Source organism: Sciurus vulgaris (genome assembly GCF_902686455.1).
Source record: "Sciurus vulgaris genome assembly, contig: HiC_scaffold_441_arrow_ctg1, whole genome shotgun sequence".
In the NCBI taxonomy this organism is placed as follows: Eukaryota; Metazoa; Chordata; class Mammalia; order Rodentia; family Sciuridae; genus Sciurus; species Sciurus vulgaris.
Genome location: NW_027632596.1, coordinates 113336 through 135895, shown reverse-complemented (window position 1 = coordinate 135895; position 22560 = coordinate 113336).

Here is a 22560-nt window from a genome sequence, read left to right as displayed (position 1 = left end):
ATCAGAAATTTAAACCCCATAAGCTCTACTAAAATGCAAATGTGAAGACCCAACATGGCCAAAATCTGAATATCGAAAGAGAAGTGGTTCTAGAATATCCAACTGTGTAATAGGACTTACTGAGCAGGAAAAGTGTACCTGAAGCATTTGCAAACTGTAAAATCCTTTTTCTTTCTTGACATTTTTCTATCCACCACCAACATACCACATGCCTAATGTCTCTATTTCCTTGTTGTGCTGTGAGTTCTAGTGTCGCTGGCTCTTTGCGATTCCAAAATCCGTGGATATTTGTCACCACCTGCAGCAACAACTTGCACGGGTCTTATGGGTGGTGGAGTGGAAACTGACGCACTTCTATCTTTCTCTTTAGTGCACTGCTTTCTTGCTTGTTTACTTATAGAGGATAGAGGAAATGAGGTTTACTTGCTTTGAGAGGAGAGAGAGAGAGAGACCCTGCTTATCAGAGAGAAAGAAACTTTGCTTAAGAGAGAAACTTTGAGAGAAAGACAGGCTTTGCTTAGAGCCTAGAGGAAGAGACTTGCTACACCTTAAAGTCCTGCATCCTGTGAACTAAGGGTACGTCCACCCTGTGCCCTAGTGATGCGTCTCAGTTCTCCATTCCGCGATCTGCCTTCCGCAGCTGCTGTGCCACTTTTCCCTACTAGCTGCCGTCACGTGTTTCCTAGCTGCTTTTCCCTTCGTGTGTCTTCTACTGCTTTTCTGCTAATGGCTGCTGTCCATCCCTACTAGCTGCTGTGTTCTTTCTTCTGGCTGCTGCCGCTGCTTTTCCCTACTAGCTGCTGCCACCTGTTTTTCCCTCTGGCTGCTGCCTCACGTGTGTCTTTCTTCTCCTGCTTTTCTGCTACTGGCTGCTGTGCTGTCTCACTCTGCCTATGCTTATATCACCTCCAGGAGGCAGAGAGCAGTGCCACGCCTCTTACACAAAGATTAGGTGAGACACTCCGAGCAGGCAATTAGTGCTCTAGAACACATGTGCATACATTGTGTGCATGGACGAGAAAATCACCTGAGTGTGCTTATGTCAATTAACCTCCTCACTGTCGATGTGATCAGGCGCCATCCCAGCACCGCCAACATGGCACAGCCCCCAACATTCTAGCAAAAGGGGTTCTTGTGTCATTCCTTACCCTACAAAGTAGAATCCATTAATTCTCAGTTCTGTGGTAAACATGAGAACAACTCATAACCTGAGTGGCCTGTATTCTTCACCCAATTCTACACTGCATCTCTTGAGAATGCCCATCAATATTAACAAGAGTCTATAAAAGGGCTCCATTTCTCTTGACAATGGAGCTTCAAAGATACTGGGAGATTGGATTGTAAATCCCCCCTGTTCCTCCTGAATTCTATCATTAGAAGCTAACATGGAAGAGAGAAGCAAGCTAAACTATTAATGAAAGCATTTGTATGACTGTTTGGAATCTGGAAGAGTGTCGATATACAATAAATATTATGTTCATGAAGTTATAGACTATAAGAAATAGCTAAGTAAGCATCTGTGGTTAGCAGGTGGAAAACATGTAGGCGTATCAGTTTCATTTAAAGCCCTGGGTCAAAGGCCTAGCTGAAATTCAATTCAGACTTGAAGCAAAAATAAGTAACATTTTAATCCAGTCCAATTTACTCCTACTTGTGATTAGCTTCATCTCAACTTCCTGAAAGAAGAAAGAAAGAAAAAAGCACATTAGGACAACATATTAAACACTTTAATCTTGATTGTAATTTTATAAAATAAAAGTTGAACATAAAAAATTAAAATTTGTATAGAGACAGAAAAATGCTTCCTTTAATGAAGAGATGATAGTCAACAGAGGGAGTCTCCAATTTAGCCTAGGATATATAAAGCTAGAAAGAATACCATCCCTATACTTGTGCCAGGAATAAAACAGGTATTTGTGAAATACACATGGGAAGAACTGAATAACAATTCACATCAGAACATTGTTGGGATAGAACAATAGGGTAGAGGGAGACCCTCTCTGATGCATAGTACGAAGGGAAATTTTTAGTTGAGGGGAAGGCACATTTTGAGAAAATCTTCCAGATAACCAATCAGCCTGTACCTAAGAACAAGGTGATATGAGAAGAATTTGAAGCTGATAGCACACGTGGGGTAACCATAGGAGAGCAAACCCAAGGCATAGCAGAATTTCTGATTCTATGGAGTAAATCTAGCAAACCAAATGGAAATTCTGGAATTGAGAAAGGCATCTGAATTCAAGAATTCATCTGAAAAACTTTTCAGTCAACCAAAAACATCAGGAATAAAAAGGCACTGAACTCAAATACGCAAGTGCACGTGCACACACACGCACACACACGCAAAGTTCAAATTGAAGACAGAAATAAATAGAATGAGAATATTAACTACACTAGTTACAATATGAGGGAAAACCCAAGATATATGCAGTTAGAGTTCTAGAATAAGAAGAGAGGGATGAAAAGATTTAAGAAATTGTTCCAAATATGATTTTGGAACAATCAACAAAAAGAACACATATGTAAGAAAATGTTAATGGAAGCTTAGACAGGGTAAATACAGGAATTGAAATTGTAACCATCAAAGTCATGCAAATAAAAACTAAAAACAAAATAAATCCTGTTATGCTGCCAGAGTAAAAAACAATGTAATTTAGTGAATCTATGGCATATAACTTCTTATCTCAGAGGATGAAAAAAGAAAACAAAAGGACATATTTAAGTCCTGGAAATAATACCAGTCTAGAATATCATATTCAGTAAAGATTTTTTTTTCAAAATTGAATATATGAGATTATCTCTCATTAACATATTCACACTGCAAGAACACAGGCAAAAAAACAATGGTTAAAACCCACATTTGAAAGCCAATCTTTTCAATTTCTGTCATTCATCCCAGGAAACTCTCTCCTTCTGTGGCATATATGCTCCACTATCTTCCTTTATCTTGAAGCCTCTGCTCATTTGCATACATTAAGGAGTTGCTTCTCTTCTAAATATGGTTGTATCCAGAGCACTTGGATGGTTTTAAGACAAAATATTATTATGTTTATTTTCCCACTGTTTTCTTGCTGTATTATGAGAGTGATCTCACATCGTGATTGAATTTGGATTGAGCCAGCACAATTTTTTAATTTTGTTATAACTGAAATTAATTTTTTTTCTATTTTAAGTATGTGTTGCTACTTAAAAGCACTTTGTATAAAGCATAGTCAAAAGATTTTTCACTTTTCTTTCCTTGTGAATAATTCAACTTCCCATTATGACTTTTTTTATTTGGTTAAAAGTTTAATGAATCAATGTACCTTTTATTTCTTTTATATTAACACAGACATTATGCCACAAAATTATTTTTATAATAAATGGTATGCTAATTTACTAATTATTAATGTGTATGCTAATATTCCCATAGAAGAAAGTTTAGTAATTTTAATAACATAATCCTACAAATAAATCTAAGTTATTTTATACTGTTAACATCTCTTTTCCACAAATCCATAATTAGAAGCTCTGGGAACTTTCATAATTACCAGAAGCATTATATGCCCACATGTATGTATATGATTTGAAATGTAACTTCACACATACATTGAGTATAGCTTCCAATCCTTGTGGTCATACATGATGTGGAGTTACACTGGTCGTGTACTCATATATGAACATAGGAAGGTTATGTCTGATTCATTCCACTGTCTTTCCTATTGCCATCCCCCTCCCTTCCTTTCATTTCACTTTGTCTAATCCAATGAACTTCTATTCCCCTCCCCTTATTGTGTGCTAGCATCTGCGTATCAGAGAGAATATTCAGACTTTGGATTTTTGGGATTGTCTTATTTCACTTAGCAGGATATTATCCAGATCTATCCATTTATTAGCAAATGTCATAATTTCATTCTTTATGGCTGAGTAATAGTCCATTGTTATATATACCACATTTTCTTTATCCATTCATCTTTTGAAGGAATCCAAGGTTTGTTTCATAGCTTAGCTATTGTGAATTGAGCTGCTGGAAACATTGATTTAAATGTGGCATATGCTGATTTTAAGTCCTTTGGGTATATGCTACAGAGTGGGATCATTGGACCAAATTGTGGTTCCATTCCATGTTTTCTGAGGAATTTCCATACTGCTTTCCAGAGGGGCTGCACCAATTTGTATTCCCACCAGTAATGCATGAATTAGACTTTTCCCCCACATCCTCACCAACACTTATGTTGCTGGTATTCTTGAAAATTGCCATTCTTACTGGAGTGAGAAGGAATCTTAGAGTAGATTTGATTTGCATTTCCCTAATTGCTAGAGATGTTGAACTTTTTTTTATATATTTCTTGATTGATTGCATATCTTCTTCTGTGAAGTGTGTGCTCAATTCATTAGTCCTTTTATTGATTGGGTTATTTGGGGTTTTTTGGTGTTGATATTTTTTAGGTCTTGTATATCCTGGAGATTAATACTCTATTTGAAGTGCAGGTGGCAAAGATTTTCCCCATTTTGTAGGCTCTCTCTTCATATTCTCAATTGTTTCTTTAGCTGTGAAGAAGCTTTTCAGTCTGATTGCATCCCATTTATTGATTATTAATTTTGTTCTTGCACTTTAGGGGTCTTAGAAAAGAGTTTCTTAAAAGATACTGTTTCCCCAGTGACTCCACGAGGGCCTGGCACAGCATGGCACCAAAGATATGAATGAAGAAGGAATTAGGCAATGAAGATGATAAAGGCTTCAGCTGGCCTTGTGAGGCATGGTCATCCTGACCTGTGTGCTCACATCACTACCTGGACCAGTCCCGACGTGCCTTTCCACTGGCCATGCCATGCAGAAGGTCAGACCTCCCTGGGGTTGCCTGCCCGCTATGGCTTCCCTTGGTCACCCTTCACACTGCTCCTGAAATCTCCTTTACTCTGTTTGGGGGTAGGTATGCAAAAGGACAGAGAGGGATTGGCCTCCAGGCCCCCAATTCCACGTCAAAAGGCTCCAGAAGAAAAGGAGCTGGCAAAGTCAGAGCCATAAGGCCAGCTTGGCAGAGAACATTGGTTCTGGGTGAATGAAAACATAAATGCCAACTGGGTGCAGTGGGCACTCCTGTATCCCCAGTGACTGGGGCAGGAGGATTGCAAGTTTGAGGCCAACCTCAGCAACTTGGCAAGACTCTGTCTCAAAATGAAAAAAAAAATTAAACATGGGGGAATTGTAGGTTAGTGGTAAGGTGCCTCTGGGTTCAATCCCCAGAAGTCAAAAAAAAAAAAAAAAAAAAAAAAAGAAAGAAGAAAAGAAAAACACAGCATCACGGCAGCAGTGATGCCTGAGACTGGAGCGGGGTGTGTGAGAACCCAGCTGCTCCTGTGGTGCTCAGCAACTTGCCTCTTCCCTGCATCTGCCTCTCCCACCTACTTCCTGCCCAGCCAACAGGATTGGCTCCACACGGGACTTAAATGCACAGGAGCCACAGTAACTTGTACTGGAGACACATGGTGGGGTGAAAGGGACCTGTCTTTCCTTGCCACTCAAGCCAAGGGCTGTGGGGGATAATCCTTCCCCTGATTTCCTACAGGCTTCCACACCAGGGCTTAATGATTTCACTGGGTGGTGGAAGGGAGGAGCCCCATGGGGCTGGTGATTGCACTACCTCTGCCCTGCTGCTCTGCAGGCTCCATCCCTGGTGCAGCCTGACCTGCAGCCTCCAAGCCTCATGGCCTTCTGGCCTCCTGGCCTCTGGTGCTGTGTATTGAATGTGACTGGAATATCCTCACAGATCAGCACTTCCCAAGTCTCCTTGGGCTGCACAGGGAGGATGCACGACCTGTCCACCCATCTGACAGTGAGGGGCTCAGTCTGCTGGGTGGCTCTGCACCTTCCTGGCTGCCACTGCTTCTTGGGAGCCACGAGTCATGCATCTCCTGCAACAGGCAGGGCTCAATGTCTGGATCCCCAGCACCAGTGGATTGAGGCTATATTTGGAAATGGGGTCTCTTCAGAGGAAATTGAGATAGGGTCATATAAAGGGAAGCATGGACCCAAAAACACACCCCCATGGGCGTGAAGAGTCAGGGAGAAGATGGCCTTCTCCAGATAAGAAGCGAGGCCTGGAGTGGGTCCTCCTTTTTGGCCCTGCCTCGATCTTGGACTTTAGGCCTCCAGAATGGTCAACAAATATGCTTCCACTGTGAAAGCCCCCAAGTTTGTGGCACTTTGTCACACCTGCCACAGAAAACTAAGACAGTTGTTAAAAAATCCTGTGTGGTTCGGAGGGTGCCTCGGTTTCCCCATCATGGCTGAGACCTCACTTCCCCCAGAAGCCTCACCCCCTGACTGGCACCTAGTAGGGGTGAGACCTGCCTCTCTTGGTGCTAACATGTACCTGACCCTCAGGACTTTGACCCTGCTCTGTCATCCAGGGTCTTCCCTGGCCAGCACATCCCTGAACACCTGGGGGAAATTTTTCTTAGCCTACTTTTAAAAGGTTGCTGGACCCAAGAAAATCTGGCTGTCTAGAAGATTTTTTTCCACTGACAGCAATTATGTGAACACTGGCCCCTCAGAGGCTGGCCATGAGGGCATCATACATGGCATCTCCTGCTCATGGGGACATTCCCCTCAGCTGAAGGGTTCCAACTCCTTTGTCCTGACCTTGAAGCAGACCGTAGGCAGCAGCAGGAAGGTGCAGCCAGGGCAGATGGTGTGCATGAGAAGACAGGCAGAGATGGGGGAGACACATGTGAGGCCTGGACACTGAACCTGGACTGATGAAGGCAGGGTTCTCTCTTCTTGCAGACTCTGCAAGGAGACAGTCCTGCCTACACCTTGATTCAGGCTTCTGGTCTCCAGAAATGTGAGAGGATGAGCGCATTCTGTTGCTGTGAGTCACCCTGTATGGTCACTTGTTGTGACAGCCCAGGAGATGAACACAAGGGGCCTGGGACACCAGCCTTCACATTTACTTTCTTTAGGCCTGGAAGACAGACTGAGGTGGTTACCATTTTCTGGGTGTGTGAAGGGTCAGGATCCAAGCCCTGGTGAACCAGGTCCCCGATAGGTCTGCCCAGGACTGGGCAGCTGCTTACCTGCCAGACCCCTCTCCACCAGCCAGGAACTGGGACTGGTTTCCTTCAGTCTGCTGGGCCTTGGGGGCCTCCTGTTATTACAGACCATCCTAAACCGCCCCAGAACCATGCCCCTGCCCCCTCCCACTCTGGAGGTCTTCTCTGCCCAGCTGACAGTTTGTCAAAGGACAGGGGCCATATTTTACTGATCTTGGCAGCCCTAGCATCCAGGCCGCTTTTGGCCAAGAGTGTTGGCTCAGTGCATTTTGAATGAGCATGTGCACCATTAGTTTGTGAGCTCACAGGGCCTTTCTTTTCTGTGGGAATGGGGTCAAAGCCATCTCCTTTCCTGGGTGTGTTTGATTGAAAATACAAGACTAGCACTGTGGACTGGAAACTGCAGCCCTGCAGGAGAACCTGCTGCTCCTCAGCACCTGCCCAGGCCCAGACTGAGGCTTCTCCAGGTTAGGGTGCCCATGGGGTGCCTGCCATAAATCCCCACCAAGGAGGCAACCTCCAACCGGGGCCCTGAGCCGGGTCCTCCGGCTCCTGCAGGGCACACCTTGGGCTTTTCTCTATGGTGGTCTGAGCCTTCTCCAGAAAAATGCCTCCTACCTCCACAGTGACATCTTGAAATCTCTGGAAAATTGTTTCCTTCCATAGAGAAGACCCTTTCCAGACTAGGGAGGTGCCTGGAGTGGGTCCCCAGGAAAGAGCCCACCCAGAACTCCAGACCTCCCCATTGCTGTGGCTCTTCCCATGGGAGCCTCGTGGCCACTAGATGGCAGCAGAGACAGGAGCTTGCGGAGCCTGACCCAGGGTGGTGGGCACAGTCTTGGGAGAAAGACCCCAAGGGCCCAGCCAGTCGGGCAATGGTGGTGATGTCAACCTTGGAGGGAAAGAAAGGCCCCCAAGGCCAACTGTGTTGGGGAGGGTCCTGGGCAGGGGAGCCCTAAGTCTGGTGCAGTCAAGGTGGCTGGGACCCCAGTTGAACTTTGGAAGTGCAGAAGTGTCTTAGCCAGCTCCAAATTTAGGAAGAGAAAGATGGAGTGTAGAGAAGGTGGTTATCTCATGCCAGGCCTGGGGTCCATTCCCAACACGGGAGGGGGAAAAATGGAAAGAGGCATCCACCTGGGCCCCTGAAGCAGGGTGCCTTCCAGACCCCAGAACTTCCTCCTGGTCACTCAGCCAACAGCTGCTGGTCAGAGATGCCCACCAGGTCAGGGGTGGCAAAGGAGTGGGGCACAACAGCACTTGAGAGTGGGTCCCCACTGGTGGGGCTGCAGGTCATATCCTCCCAGGGACAGCTTTCTTTTCTGCACAAGGAACACCCTCAAAGGCGGAGGGAGAGAGGATGAAGGGAGGGAGGAAGAGAACCAGCAAGCATGCTGTCGGGTCACTTTGAGCATGGTGTCCTTGGTTCAGACAGATACCTTCTCAGCTCCTGAGTTGATCTAGGGCCTTTGAAATGTTGGGAGAAACATTCACTGTCATTTATTTGCAAGCCTGGCCACGTGCAGGTTCCCTGAGCCCAGATCACAATCATCCTATAGGATGCTGCAGGGGCTCCTGGTATCTGGTGTTAACCACAACAAGAAGCCAAAGGGAGCTGGGTGGTTGAGGCAGGAGAATTGCAAGTTCAAAGCCAGCCTGGGCAACTTAGTCTCAAAATAAAATTTAAAAGCAGGCTGGGGATATGACTCAGTGCTACAGCCTAGCTTCAATCTTTAGTACCCAGGGGAGAGGGGTAGCCAATGAGGAAGGTTAGTGAAGACATTCAGGTCCTTAACAATTAAATGCTATAATAAAAGTCACCACTTATAAAGTGCATGTGAAAGGCCAAGACTTTTGTGTGCATTACCTAATTTAGTTCTATAACCTTCTGAGTTAGGAAACAAAGTGAAAAAGAAATTGAGGTTCAGAGAGGCTCAGAGACTTACATGTTGCCACAATCAAAAAGTCATGGAGTCGGGTGAGTGCAATGGTGCATGCCTATGATCTCAGCAGCTCAGGGGTGTGAGGCAGGATTGTGAGTTCAAAGTCAGTCTCAGCAACTTATCAAGGCCCTAAGCAACTTGGTGAGATATGAAATATAAAAAAGGGCTGGGATCTGACTCGGTTGTTAAGTGTCCCTGGGCTTAATCCCAGTACCAAAAAAAAAAACAAAAAAAAAACAAAAAAAACACAACTCATGGGTTTGAGTGTATACCCCATGTCTTCCTCACTGCCTGGAGAGACTCGGGTTCCATGGACACATTTTAGGAACTGCAGCTTCACTAGCACGTGGAAGAACAGCCTCCCTGCAGCTAGCTAAACAGCACCTCACCAGTCTGTCCCAATCCTGGGAACCATGAGTCTGTCAGTCTCCTGTTGTGCATAGGGGATTCATCTCATGGCCAAAGAGGTCTGGCCCTTGCCTATGGCTCCTGGAGGGATCTCTCAGCCCTTGGAAGTACCTACCTACTGAGTGTCTTTGTTTACCTGGGAGATTGAGCCACCTGAATTCTATACTTCAGTGTGACCTTTGTCAGGGGCCTGGGGTCACAGGGTATCAGCCTGAGCTCTTGAGGCCTGTGTGTGGCTAGACTTGTTTATGTGACCAAGATCCAGTGGAACTCCTGGGTTAAGTTTCCTGCTGGCATTAGTCATTGTGATGTCACATGTGTGTACCACAGTGATCAGCACTGTCCATATGACTCCCCTGAGGGAGGACAAGGGAAGATCCAGTGGCTTCCTGGGCCTGCCTGGACCTCTTCCCTAGCAGGTTTTCCCTGTGCCCTTTCACTGTGAGAAACCATAACTGTGACTATAACAGGTTTCTTTTTTTTTTTTCTGAGTTCAGTCAGTCTTTTTTGGAAAATCATCAAAACTGAGACTCTTGAATTATGCATATGGCAAAAGGGACTTTGGAGCTATAATTCAGGTTAGATACCTTAAAATAGGGATACTAATTTGGATTATTGGGAAAGGAGATTAATCTTCTCACACACAAAGTTGAGAAATTTTTCTTCAGTGAAGTCAGAATCAGACGGCAGAAAGGTTTGTAGTGTGACAGTGACTTCCCCTGCCCCTGTGGGTGGGGGCCACCGGGAAGGTTCTAGAAGGACTGTGGGCAGGTTCATGGTCAGCACAGCAGGTGGAACCTCCATTCTCTGACTCTGAGGAGCCGAATGTGGTGATAACCTGAGAGCATTGAGGTAGATTCTTCTTGGAACTTCCTGATAAGAGCTGGCACTTTGCTTCTGACTTTGCAAAACCTGGGAGGTAACTTTGCTCAGCATGGGGGCTGACTGATGGGGAAGCCCTCCCAGGGGTCATCAGGTGGGATTGTTGGTGCTCAGGGCTGTGTTGCCATTTGTATACAGGAGAGGCTGTTGCTAGTAACCCAGGGTGCTGTGTGCTCAGAGTGTCCACTGAGCATTGAGAAACCACCCCTAGATGCTGTAATTTTCCTGGAGTGTTGAGTCCTGGGTTCTTTGTGCTGAGGTTTGCAATGGGGTCCAGCTGAGCTCTGATAGCTTGCCTCCAACCTTCAGGGTATAAGAGCTTAAAGCTTCTTTGAGCCTGGTTCCATTTGCATGAAGAGGGAGAGACATTTCTGACCTCCCTTGCCAGGCAAGCAGGGGCTGGGGCTCTGGTCAGTGCTGGTGTGGGAACTTATTTTTTCATTTGCAGTACTGTGGGTAGGACCCAGAGCCCTGCACCTGCTGGGCAAGCCCTTCCACTGCTGGGTAGGGTCACAATGTGGGAGTGTGGATCCTGAGATGTCTGGCTCAAGAATACATGATGTGGGACCCGGTGGGACCCAAGAACCCTGGGCAGTTTAGGCCTGCAGGCTGGCACCCTGGTCAACCTAAGGGCTGAAGACAGGCATTAAGATGGAGTGTGGGGGACAGGGAGGCTGAGGCTGAACATTCCGTGGGCATTGGTACCTAGTCATTTATGAGTTTCCTACAAAGAAGGATTGGTTGTGGGCTCTGTGTTTATAAGGAGACCAATGCTGGCTTTGATATCATCTTCATCATCTTCATCATCATCATCATCATTATTTTATTTTTTAACTATTACTCATAGGGCTGTGCTGGCAAATTTTAACAGCTGGCTCTCTGGGGAGGGGAAGACCTGTTTACCAATTACCATGGTGTAGATATTCCCAACAGGGTTGATTTCAAGTAGCCAAGGCAACATCATCAATCACTGAGCTGTTTCAAACCATCTAGAGTCTGCATTGCGTGGACTTCAGAGATACCCATGGTTGGGAGCTCAGACTGCAGAGGTGGGACAGAAGGATACATGATCTTTATTATGCTCTATGCAACCTCAGGCTTCCATGAAATAATGGCCCCAGGAAGCATTTGGTTTGCCAGAGTCCTGGGAATTTAACTGTCTTACCATGAGGGATTGAGCTGGCTCCACAATGTCAGTTTAGACCAAATATGGCCCAGGGACCCTGAGCTGGGGGTTTGGGCAGAGCCAAGGCACTGAGAAGGCTGGGTGAAAAGTGAGGTTTCTCTAAGCTTTGCTCTCCAGAGGCCCCACCATGCCCCGGCGTGGCTGGAGCAGCATGACACACTGTCTGGCAGGGAGAAGTGCTGCCCTTGTCTTGCTTCCAACCCCACCATGTCCTCCTGTGTGCTTCTCACACCTGTCTCAGGTCTTGATTGACAGCTTCCTTTGGTTCCCACACTTGCCCCCTAGAATCCAGCCTAAACTTATCTGAGATTTGCAGCTCCTCCACATCCTCCACATTTGTCTGTCAGCAGTTCTTGACCTTGACTTAAAACTGAGATCATCAGGAGACTTCTAAAAATGCTGAGGCCTGGGCCTCACCTCAGACTCCAGATTAGGAATTCAAGCTTTTATGTGCAGTGAACACCAGGCAGTCTCCAGGATCACCAGTGACACTGACATGCAGCCAAGCAAGAAACTTGACTCTCAGACATTCATTAACTGAAGTTCACCCAACCATCACACAATGGCCAGGCTCCACCCACGTGCCAGGTCCCTGGTTCGACCCAGGTGTTAGAGAAGCAGAGTGAAGAAGTTTTGCTCAGTTTATGAGGGGCTCCTCATGAAGACATGGGTCTCTGGACACAGCAGTCTTGGCGGATGACTCCCCCACACCGATTGTAAAAGTGGCCCCCGTCCTTCTCCCTGGATGGGTGTCCCTTTGCATGTGACTCCAAAGCCTCCCATGAAGAGATGTGGTCAGCCTCTAGACCTGATCTGGCTTTCAGACATGCTTTGACCAATAGAGTCTGGCAGAAGTGACATGGTAGGAACTTAGCCAGCTGCATAGTGTGATGACACAGTCCCCAGTAGACTGTCCTCACTTGTCACACCAGCTCTAAGTTCAGGAGTCCCCTGAGTGTCTCTCAGTTGGGACCAACTGGCCAAAATTCAGGGGCTCCTGTGACCAACTAGGGCTTAATCATTGTCCAGAACAGCTCACAAAACTCAGGACAGCAGGACACAGTAAGCCTTCATTCTCAGGTGTTCCACATCTGCAGGTTCAACTAAACTTGGGTCAAAAGTATTCAGAAAATATTGTGTCTGGTCTGACTATGTGCTGGTATTTCCCACTTCCCCTCGTTGTTATTCCCTAAACAATACAGTACAGAGACTAGGCACATTGCATTTATATCAAATAAGGTATTTTAAGTAACGTAGAGAAGACTTTTAACAAATGGGAAAATGTGCGCAAGTTATATGCAAACCCTAAGCCCTTTTATATAAAGGACCTGAGCATCCATGGGTTTTGGTATTCTTGTATCCTGGGGAGGGGGTGTTGTCCTGGAACCAATCCCCAAAAGTTACCAAGGACCGTCTGTGCTTGCCACAGGTTTACATCAAGTACACAAAGTAGAACCAGCCAGGGGACAGGACACAGAGGGTGAGGGTTGAGTGGGACCCAAATGTGGAGCTTCTGGTCATTCCTCCCATGAAATCCTGGGTGCCATTACTTCCTTGCAGTTACAAGCATGAGAATGCTCAAGACCACTGCCACCCAGGGAAGTCCAGAGTTTCTGCTGGGCTCCATCACAAGGTGCAGGGGCCTGACCTTGGGTGTCCAGTTCCTATAGCCATCAGAACTGATGTGGTGTGTCCACAGCCCCCATCATAAATAACACCATTGGGCTGTCCAGGCCCCAAATTCTCCATGAGGCAGAACACTGCAGAGATGGAGGGATCACCTCCTAGTGGCCAAGGGCAGAGGCCAGCTATATCTTCAGCAATGGTAATTGTTCACCCACAGATGTCCTGTGACCTCTGGTCCTGACTTCAAGGGCCAGTGCCATGTCTACTCTTGCCCTCTCAGATGCTCATCAGGACCCCAGGCCTTCTTGAGGATGAGATACGACATGGAGGGAACTGTCTGGTGACAGCTCCAACTGCCAACAAAGTGAACAGACTGCCTGACACACCTGGGTCCCCAGGGAACCACACCTGCTCAGCCCAACACGGTGAGGCTGGGTTGCCAGAGAAATACAGGTTGTCCAGGTGAAACTGAATTTCAGATGAACAACAAATAATTTTTAGTATAAATTATTGCATGGGATATATTTATACTAAAACCTACTTCTTATTGTAGTATATATATACAATGGAATATTACTCAGCCATAAAGAATAATAAAATTATGGTATTTGCAGGCAAATGGATGAAATTGGAAAATATGCTAAGTGAGATAAGTCAGTCTCAAAAAACCAAAGGATGAATGATCTCACTGATAAATGGATGATGACACATAATGGGGGGTGGGATGGGGGCAAGAATGTAGAAAGGAGGGACTGTATAGAGGGGAAAGAGGGGTGGGAGGGGTGGGGGAAGGAAAAAGTAACAGAACACATCAAACACTATTACCCTATGTAAATGCATGATTACACAAATGGTATGCCTCTAATTCATGTACAGAGAAACATGTATCCCATTTGTTTACAATAAAAATAAATTTAAAAAAAAAACTACTTCTTATTTATTTGAAATAAAAATGTACCTGGCATCCAGTGTTTTCATTTGCTGATCCCCCAATTCCCCCAGGTAAGCACCACCCCGCAGAGCTTGGTCCTACCTGTTGCCGCCCGTGACAACAATTGTGCGGGTATTTATCGGAGGTGGACTGAAAATAAACTACTTTCCTATATTCACTAATTTATAGAGGAAGAGAGACTTTTAGAGGAAGATAGGCTTTGCTTAGAGGAAGAGAAACTTTGCTTATCAGGAAGAGAGACTTTGCTTAGAGGAAGGTTTTAGAGAAAGAGAGGCTTCTACGCTTATCAGAGATCTATTTCTTCTTAAAGTTCTGCTGCTTCTTGAAGGTGCATCCTGCATCCTGTGAACTAGGTGCTATCTATCTGAGGGCTAGCTGCTTCTCTTCTCTGCTAGCTGCTGCTTCTGCTTACTGCTTCTTCTTCTTTCTGCTAGCTGCTGCTCCTGCCTTCTGCCTACTGACCGCTTATATTCCCTCCAGGAGGCAGAGGGCTGGGCTGCACCAGTTGAGATCTGGCAAGGAGCCAGCTGCCCTATCACGGCAAAGGTTAAAACAAGCAGGCCCGAGCAGGAGCACTCAGGAACACCTGTGCACGCGGTGTTTGCATGGACTTAATTGAATATGGCCAATGACAAATCACCTGGGTATGCTTATGTTAATCAACCTCCTCACCGCTGATGTGATCAAAGCAACCTCTGGCTAGCTGCCAGGCACCGTCCTGGGGCTGTCCACACAACATAGCCCCCAACACTACCTGTCCAAAATAGAATCACAAGCAAATAAAACCACTGCTATTTTAGATGATGAAGTGTTGGGGTGGCTTGTTCTATGACAATAAACAAAAATGAGAGTTTTCTTCATTTTGCAGGGGGATGGAGAGAAAAATGGGGCAGTGTCTCTGGAAGACAATCCTAAGAGCTCTGTTCATATTAAGAAGTTATTTATTTGCAAGATTTAAATATTTACATTTTCTTCTGTCACTTTTGTATAAATTGAATGCATTTAGTGTTTCAAGCTACATTCTGTTACAAATTTGGAACATTTTTAATAAGTATACAAAATATGACCTATGTTTTAGTATGATACTCTATTATTGGGTACCGCCTTGTTGAAGGAAGTGAATACTAATAAAAAGACTGATTCAATCACCTAGAGGATTGGTTATGAAGACCTGAGTCTAGGTTAGTTCCATGGGAGTACAGTAACTACAGGAGATATTTGTATAATCATGTAGGTGTAGGTAAGCATTAGCTGATAGATTTTGGAAAGAAAATAGTTTAGAATAACAGGTTTCTAGAGGGAATTAGGTTGATGTCTATAGATTTGGGATGAAAATAAATGGATTTTATTTTTCTCCTATTGACATGAGATACTTTTGTGGAGGTGCACTATAGGTTATATCATTGGTTGTCAGAATTTTTTTAATATATGCAAAGCCAAATAGTAAATATTTTATCTTTGTGAGCCATATGGTCTGTTTCATCTATTCACTCATGCTGTTGTGTGAAAGCAACCACAGATTCTATGTAAACCAATGGCTGTGACTATGTTCCTGTAATAGCCTATATACAAAATTGGGTGGCACATGCCACTTGACCCACTGTGCTTTTGTTTTCCAATCCCTTGGTTATGTTGCTGAGTTTTTATTTCAGAGTATATTAAGTCATATTGGATTCTGTTGTGTATTACGCAGTTTCCTTCAATGATGATCACTGATGAAAAGTAGAACTACAAGCCAGGCATGGTGGCACATACCTGTAATCCCTGTGGCTTGTGAGGCTGAGACTGGAGGATTTAGAGTTCAAAGCCAGCCTCAGCAAAAGTGAGGTGCTAATAAGTAACTCAGTGAGACCCTATCTCTAAATAAAATACAAAATAGGGCTGTGGATGTGGCACAGTGGTCGAGTACCCACAAGTTCTTTCCCTAGTGCCAAAAAAAGGTAGAACTATAGAAAAGGATTGTTGTATTTAGTTTTTATTATCTAGCTTTTATAATTTTTGACTAAGCACTGTGAAAAAAATTATAGGAGGCCATTATTTTTAAATGAGCTTCTGCTCTGGGCCCCAACAAGCAAGAGGAGAATGGAGCAACTTATTTTGGGTGCTACATAATGAAACTGGACTTTGAAATGGTCCAGTTTAAATAACAGAAAAACAAAAAACAGGAGATTCAAGAAGTCAATCAGAAGGGACTCAGTTAACCTAACCTGGCATAATAAGAAATTAATTTACTTATAAAAATACATAACTAAAATAGTCCACTTTTTGATCCTTATTTTTGTTTTCTTCACCTCTTTTCTACTTATAAAGTCAACAGCCTCTGCTTAGCTCATTGGATCACCTTTTCTGAATTCTTTTGAAAAGATGCTACCTGATTCATGACTTATTTTAAAAGACAAACACATCTTTAAATTTGTTAAAATTCTGCTTCTTTTCAAAAATCAGTGTCAAATAAACAGGACAGAGAAAGTGTATAGTAAAACCTATAATAAGAATTTAGATTTAAAAAATCTAAGTTGAGCAGTGGAAAGAGTAAAGGTAGGAGTCTGTCAAAGGGCAATTTGGTAGAAGTCCAGAGACTAGATATTTTATGAGCATTAAGAGTAGGTTTGTTGAGCTGGGGAGGTAGCTCAGCTGGTAGCATGCTTGCCTTGCAAGCACAAGGCCCTGAGTTCGATCCCCAGTACTGAAAAGAGAGAAAAAAAAAAAAAAAAGAGTAGGTTTGTTGAACAATAGTGGGAAAACGTGGTATTGTAAATTTCATATCTTGTTTTAAAGACCTTTAAGGATTAGGTCTTAATTCTTCAAAGCACTCTACTGCACAAGTTTTGGAAAGAAATAATGAAAATGTAAATAATGAGAAATTATCAATGAGGCCAGGGGAAAAACATCAATTCTAGAATCAGACTACTTGGTTTGAATCTTATCTCTGACTTTTTTGACTTGCAGTCTATCTTCTCTCTTTCAGATTAGCTTTAATTTTCTCATCTGAGAAAGATAATTAATAGCTGTTATAGAATTTATAGGATTATTGAGAGACATTGTAGTATATCTGATTCATAGTACTCCATGGATGACAACCATTACGTTAATATTCTTTTATTTATATTGAAATATGGCAGATGAGTAAAGCAGCTTTCATAGTTGCTTTGAAAGGATTTAAACTGGATATTCTAATTATCCTTCTATAAGATTTCTATTGCTGTCATTTTAATTTTTTCTATGTATTAATTTTTATGAATTGGCATTTTAACATAGTATTCTGTGTTTAAAATAATTTGAGATTTAATACTAAAGTTTTTATTAGAAAGTTATGAAATTCTCCAGCTTTTATTGATAATCTTTAATTTTTTAAAATTTATTTTTATTATAAATAATTGGGATACATCTTGTTTCTCTGTTTGTACATGGAGTAAAAGCATACCATTTTTATAATCATACATTTACATAGGATAATGGTGTTTGATTCATTCTGTTATTTTTTCTTCCCCGCACCCTTCCCACCCCTCTTCTCCAACTATACAGACCCTCCTTCCTCCATTCTTGCCCCCCTCCCACTCCCCATTATGTATCCTCATCCACTTACCAGCAAGATCATTCGTCCTTTAGTTTTTGGAGATTGGCTTATCTCACTTAGCATGATATTCTCCAATTTCATCCATTTTCCAGCTAATGCTATAATTTTATTATTCTTTATAGCTGAGTAATATTCCATTGAATATATATACCACAGTTTCTTTATCCATTCATCAATTGAAGGACATCTAGGTGGGTTCCACAGTCTGGCTATTGTGAATTGAGCAGCTATGAACATTGATGTGGCTGTATCTCTGTAGTATGCTGATTTTAAGTCCTTTGGGTATAGGCCGAGGAGTGGGATAGCTGGGTCAAATGGTGGGTCCATTTCATGTTTTCTAAGGAATCTCTACACAGCTTTCCAGAGTGGCTGCACTAATTTGCAGCCCCACCAGCAATGTATGAGTGTACCTTTTTCCCCACATCCTCTCCAACAACTATTGTTGCTTGTATTCTTTTTTTTTTTTTTTTTTTTTTTTTTTTTTTTTTGTGGTGCTGGGGATTGAACCCAGGGCCTTTTGCTTGCAAGGCAAGCACTCTACCAACTGAGCTATCTCCCCAGCCCTTTTTGCTTGTATTCTTGATAATCACCATTCTAATTGGGGTGAGACGGAATCTTAGTGCAGTTTTGATTTGCTTTTCTCTTATTACTAAAGATGGTGCACATTTTTTTCATATGTTCATTTATAGCTTGTAGATCTTCTGTGAAGCGTCTGTTTATATCCTTAACCCATTTGTTGATTTGGTTATTTGTATTCTTGGTGTAGAGTTTTTTTAGTTTCTTATAGATTCTGGAAATTAGTGCTCTATCTGAAGTATGAATGGCAAAGATTTTCTCCCACTCTGTAGGCTCTCTTTTCACGTTCCTTTGCTGAGAGAAAGCTATTTAGTTTGAATATATCCCACTTATTGATTCTTGCTTTTATTTCATGTGCTATGAGAGTCCTGTAAATGAAGTCTGATCCTAAGCCAACAAGGTGAAGATTTGGACCTACTTTTTCTTCAATAAGATGAAGGGTCTCTGATCTGATTCCAAGGTTCTTGATCCATTTTGAGTTGAGTTTTGTGCAGGGTGAGAGATAGGGGTTTAGTTTCATTCTGCTGCATATGGATTTCCAGTTTTCCCAGCACCATTTGTTGAAGAGGCTATCTTTTCTCCATTGCATGTTTTTGGCCCCTTTGTCTAGTATGAGAAAATTGTATTTATTTGGGTTTGTGTCCATGTCATCTATTCTGTACCATTGATCTACCTGTCTATTTTGGTACCAATACCATGCCATTTTTGTTACTATTGCTGTGTAGTATAGTTGAAGTTCTGTTATTGCGATACCCCCTGCTTCACTTTTCCTGCTAAGAATTGCTTTAGATATTCTGGGTTTCTTATTCTTCCAGATGAATTTCATGATTGCTTGCTCTATTTCTATAAGGTGTGTCATTGGGATTTTAATTTTAATTGCTTTGAATCTGTATAGCACTTTGTGTAGTATGGCCTTTTTGACAATATTAATTCTGCCTATCCAAGAACATGGGAGATATTTTCATCTTCTAAGGTTTTCTTTCATTTCTTTCTTTAGTGTTCTGTAGTTCTCATTGTAAAGGTGTTACACCTCCTTTGTTAGACTGATTCCCAAATATTTTTTTTTTGAGGCTGTTGTGAATGGGGTTGTTTTCCTAACTTCTTTCTGAAGATTCTTCACTTATGTATAAAAATGCATTAGATTTATGAGCATTGATCTTATAACCTGCTACTTTACTGAATTTACTTATGAGTTCTAAAAGCTTTGTGGTGGAATTTCCTGGTTCCTCTAAGTATAAAATCGTGTCACCAGCAAATAGGGATATTTTGAGTTCTTCTTTTCCTATTCATGATAATCTTTCAATTACATCAGAAGATTAATTTGTTTCTGACTATATTACATCTAATGTATCACTACTGTTTGTGAAATACTTCATTTGCCAGGGTCTATGGTTATCACTGATTTATTTCAGAATAGTAAAGTGTTAAAAGAATCAGATGACAGGACGTGCAGAGTTAAATTTGAGGGGATTACTCTTTGTGCTGATGACATTTCTCTCCCTTCTTTTGAAAACTCTTGAACATGAGCATAGAATTTTCATAATAATTGTAGTGCACATAATCTAAGAGAGAGTTTACCTCTGCACTCTGCCTGTACAGCAGTTTGCTTGAACAATTATCAGCAAGTAATTATTCTGGTATGAACTATGTCATGCGTAAAGTGGAAGGGAAAAATATTAATAAGCATGCATGCATGTTGTCAATGAAAGTTAAGTGATTGCAGGCATACTGTCTGCATTCTTACCTGTATATATTCATACTGAGGCAATGTTCTTTGATGAGGGTTTACAAACAAGTAGTGCTGGTTGACAGTTCTTGACTTAACATTAAAATGGTATCTAAAGACAAATTCTGTGTTTTGGCTGAATAATAGACACAGTGCTTTTGACCCCTGGGTGCAGCCCAGCACTTCAGCATTGGTTTTATTTTACAATTTTAATTTTGTTCCTCTAGTGACAGATTCTCAAATTCTCTCATATTTGTAGTACACATTATTTTTAAGTTGTGTCTGGCAGTGTGGTATTGTTGAAAACACAGAAAAAGGAACCATTAACAGGTATGTATGTACTTATGTTGTTGGAATAATTTTGTAATTTGAAGTATGATCAAAGAAAAAGTAGGAATTAGTCAATAAAGAAAATGAAGGATAAGAGCTCCACCTGAGTAGAGGAAATAAGTTGTACACGGATGCTGAAGTTTGAAGAAATCTAAGCTCCATCAGCATTTCAGAAGAGGTAGAATATATTTAATGAGGAAGACAATTATAAGAGATGAGTTTGGAGGTCTGGCTTGTTTGCAAGAGTTTAAAGGAACATTCAAGTTGGTTTAAATGATGGATATGTGGTTTTTGAAAACAGAGAAGGTAGAGGTCCCATCCAGTGATAGAAATTGCATGAAATTTCACACAGTTGAAATTTCTACTGGCTTATGGCACAGGAACCTAGGTGATGATGGTAAGTATGGCTGACCTGCACAATGGAGTATGATATTAAAGTCTAGTTCATGACCAGTTAGGAGTGGAAATACTGATTGCCAAAGTGAAAGCTCTTTCCAGAGACTTTTCCTCTTTCCTCTTCAGAGGTAGATATGAAGATCTATAGCTGTTTACTCTCTAACATACAGCAAACCGTATTTAAATACCCGAGTTTTTTTTTTTTTTTTTAGTTCTAGCTGTGTGTTAACAAATACATACATTTAAATAAATCTTTCAAAATCCCCCTGCACATAAGGTATTGGTGGCAGTAGGAGTCAAGTCCAACATTCAGTTTCTCTGTGTAAATTGGATCATTACATTCTGCTTCCCTGTTTGTCTTTCATCATACAGATGCTGAAGGAGTTCATGTGGGGTGATATTTTTTTTTTCTTTAACCAAACTTTCTCTTCTTCAGTTTCCTTGTTCTGAATCAGACTGGACGTCCCTTTAGCTCTTTCTTGCCTTTTTAATTTATGTATTTTTGGGGAGGGCACCAGGGATTGAACCCATGGGCACTTATCCACTGAGCCACATTCCCCACCCATTTTGTATTTTATATAGAGACAGGGTCTCCCTGAGTAGCTTAAGGCCTTGATAAATTGCTGAGTCTGGCTTTGAACTTGAGATCCTCCTGCTTCAGCCTCATGAGCCACTGGGATTACAGGTGTGTGTGCCCAATAATTTATGTATTTTTTACTTAATGTTTTTATCTACATCTATAAGACTCTTTAGATTTGTACATTTCTTCTTTGTATGTGTGTATACATACAAATGCAAATGTTTCTTTATAATTAGAAAGTGACTTCATAAGGGAGAGAGAAAAGGAATATGTCCTAGGTGGTTGATAAATCAGTGCTTTGAACTATGTGAGACCCTGGACAGTGCAATGTTTATTTTGGGAATGCTGTGTTTAGGGGTGCCCAGGGAAGCCCATTTGCAAGATGATTTCTTTTGGTAGGGGAAGTTCTGTGTTTGTCATTGAACTGACTTGTTCAAGAAGCCTTGATTTCTAAATGCCATCCTGCCAAGAAGTAGTAGACACTGATGTACCTGCTAAGCCCCAAGCAACTTGTTTTTCCCATCTTCATCCTTTTTTCCTAAAGAAGTGTTTTCACTGAATCTCTTTGATGAACCTACCCATATAAATGACTGTTCTGGCTCCATTTTTTGGTCATATTCAGTTTCTACCAGAATGGGTTATCCAGTATGCCTCTGCTTTTCACTAAAAAATGAGTCTCTAATTTCTATAAATTCTAATTAATTTTTTCAATCCACCTCACTGCCTGTGTCAGTTAACCATCCTTCCATTGTGCTGATAACAGCAGACCACAGGAATGCATTCTATCTTGTACCCTATTTATCTTTCAAAGGCCACATATTATACCACTTAACTCCTTGATGACTTTTCTGATTCATCTAGTGAGATGTTATTTTTTGCAGCTTTGAACCTCCAAAGGGCTGCAATGGTCTTTTTCCTTGGTTGGTCCCAATGATTTGAGGCAAAATAGTTTCAAAAATTTATTAACTTTTTTACAAATATTTTAAACTGGGCTTTGGAAAGCATGAACACCAAAAGATGCCTGGCCTCTATAATAATTTTTCTTCTATTTAAATGATGGTATTATATAATTTTCTATCTCATTGTTCCAATTTCAATTGAAGTGTTTTAAGAATGAGCTACATGATTTACTTTTCTATAGCCATCTTTGGAGACCCTAACTGTCTTGTGACTAAGTGAGTAAGTAAATAAATAAAACAGTCTAAGGTTTTCTTCATGACAGGAAGGGAGTCCTTGGGGGAGCTCAGCTGTAAGAACTTCTGTAGTTCCAGTTGCTGTTTTTCTAGCAAGACTTTTTGGCATTGATGTTTTCCTCCAGGAAATGGGTAGAGTGTGTTCCAGTGAGA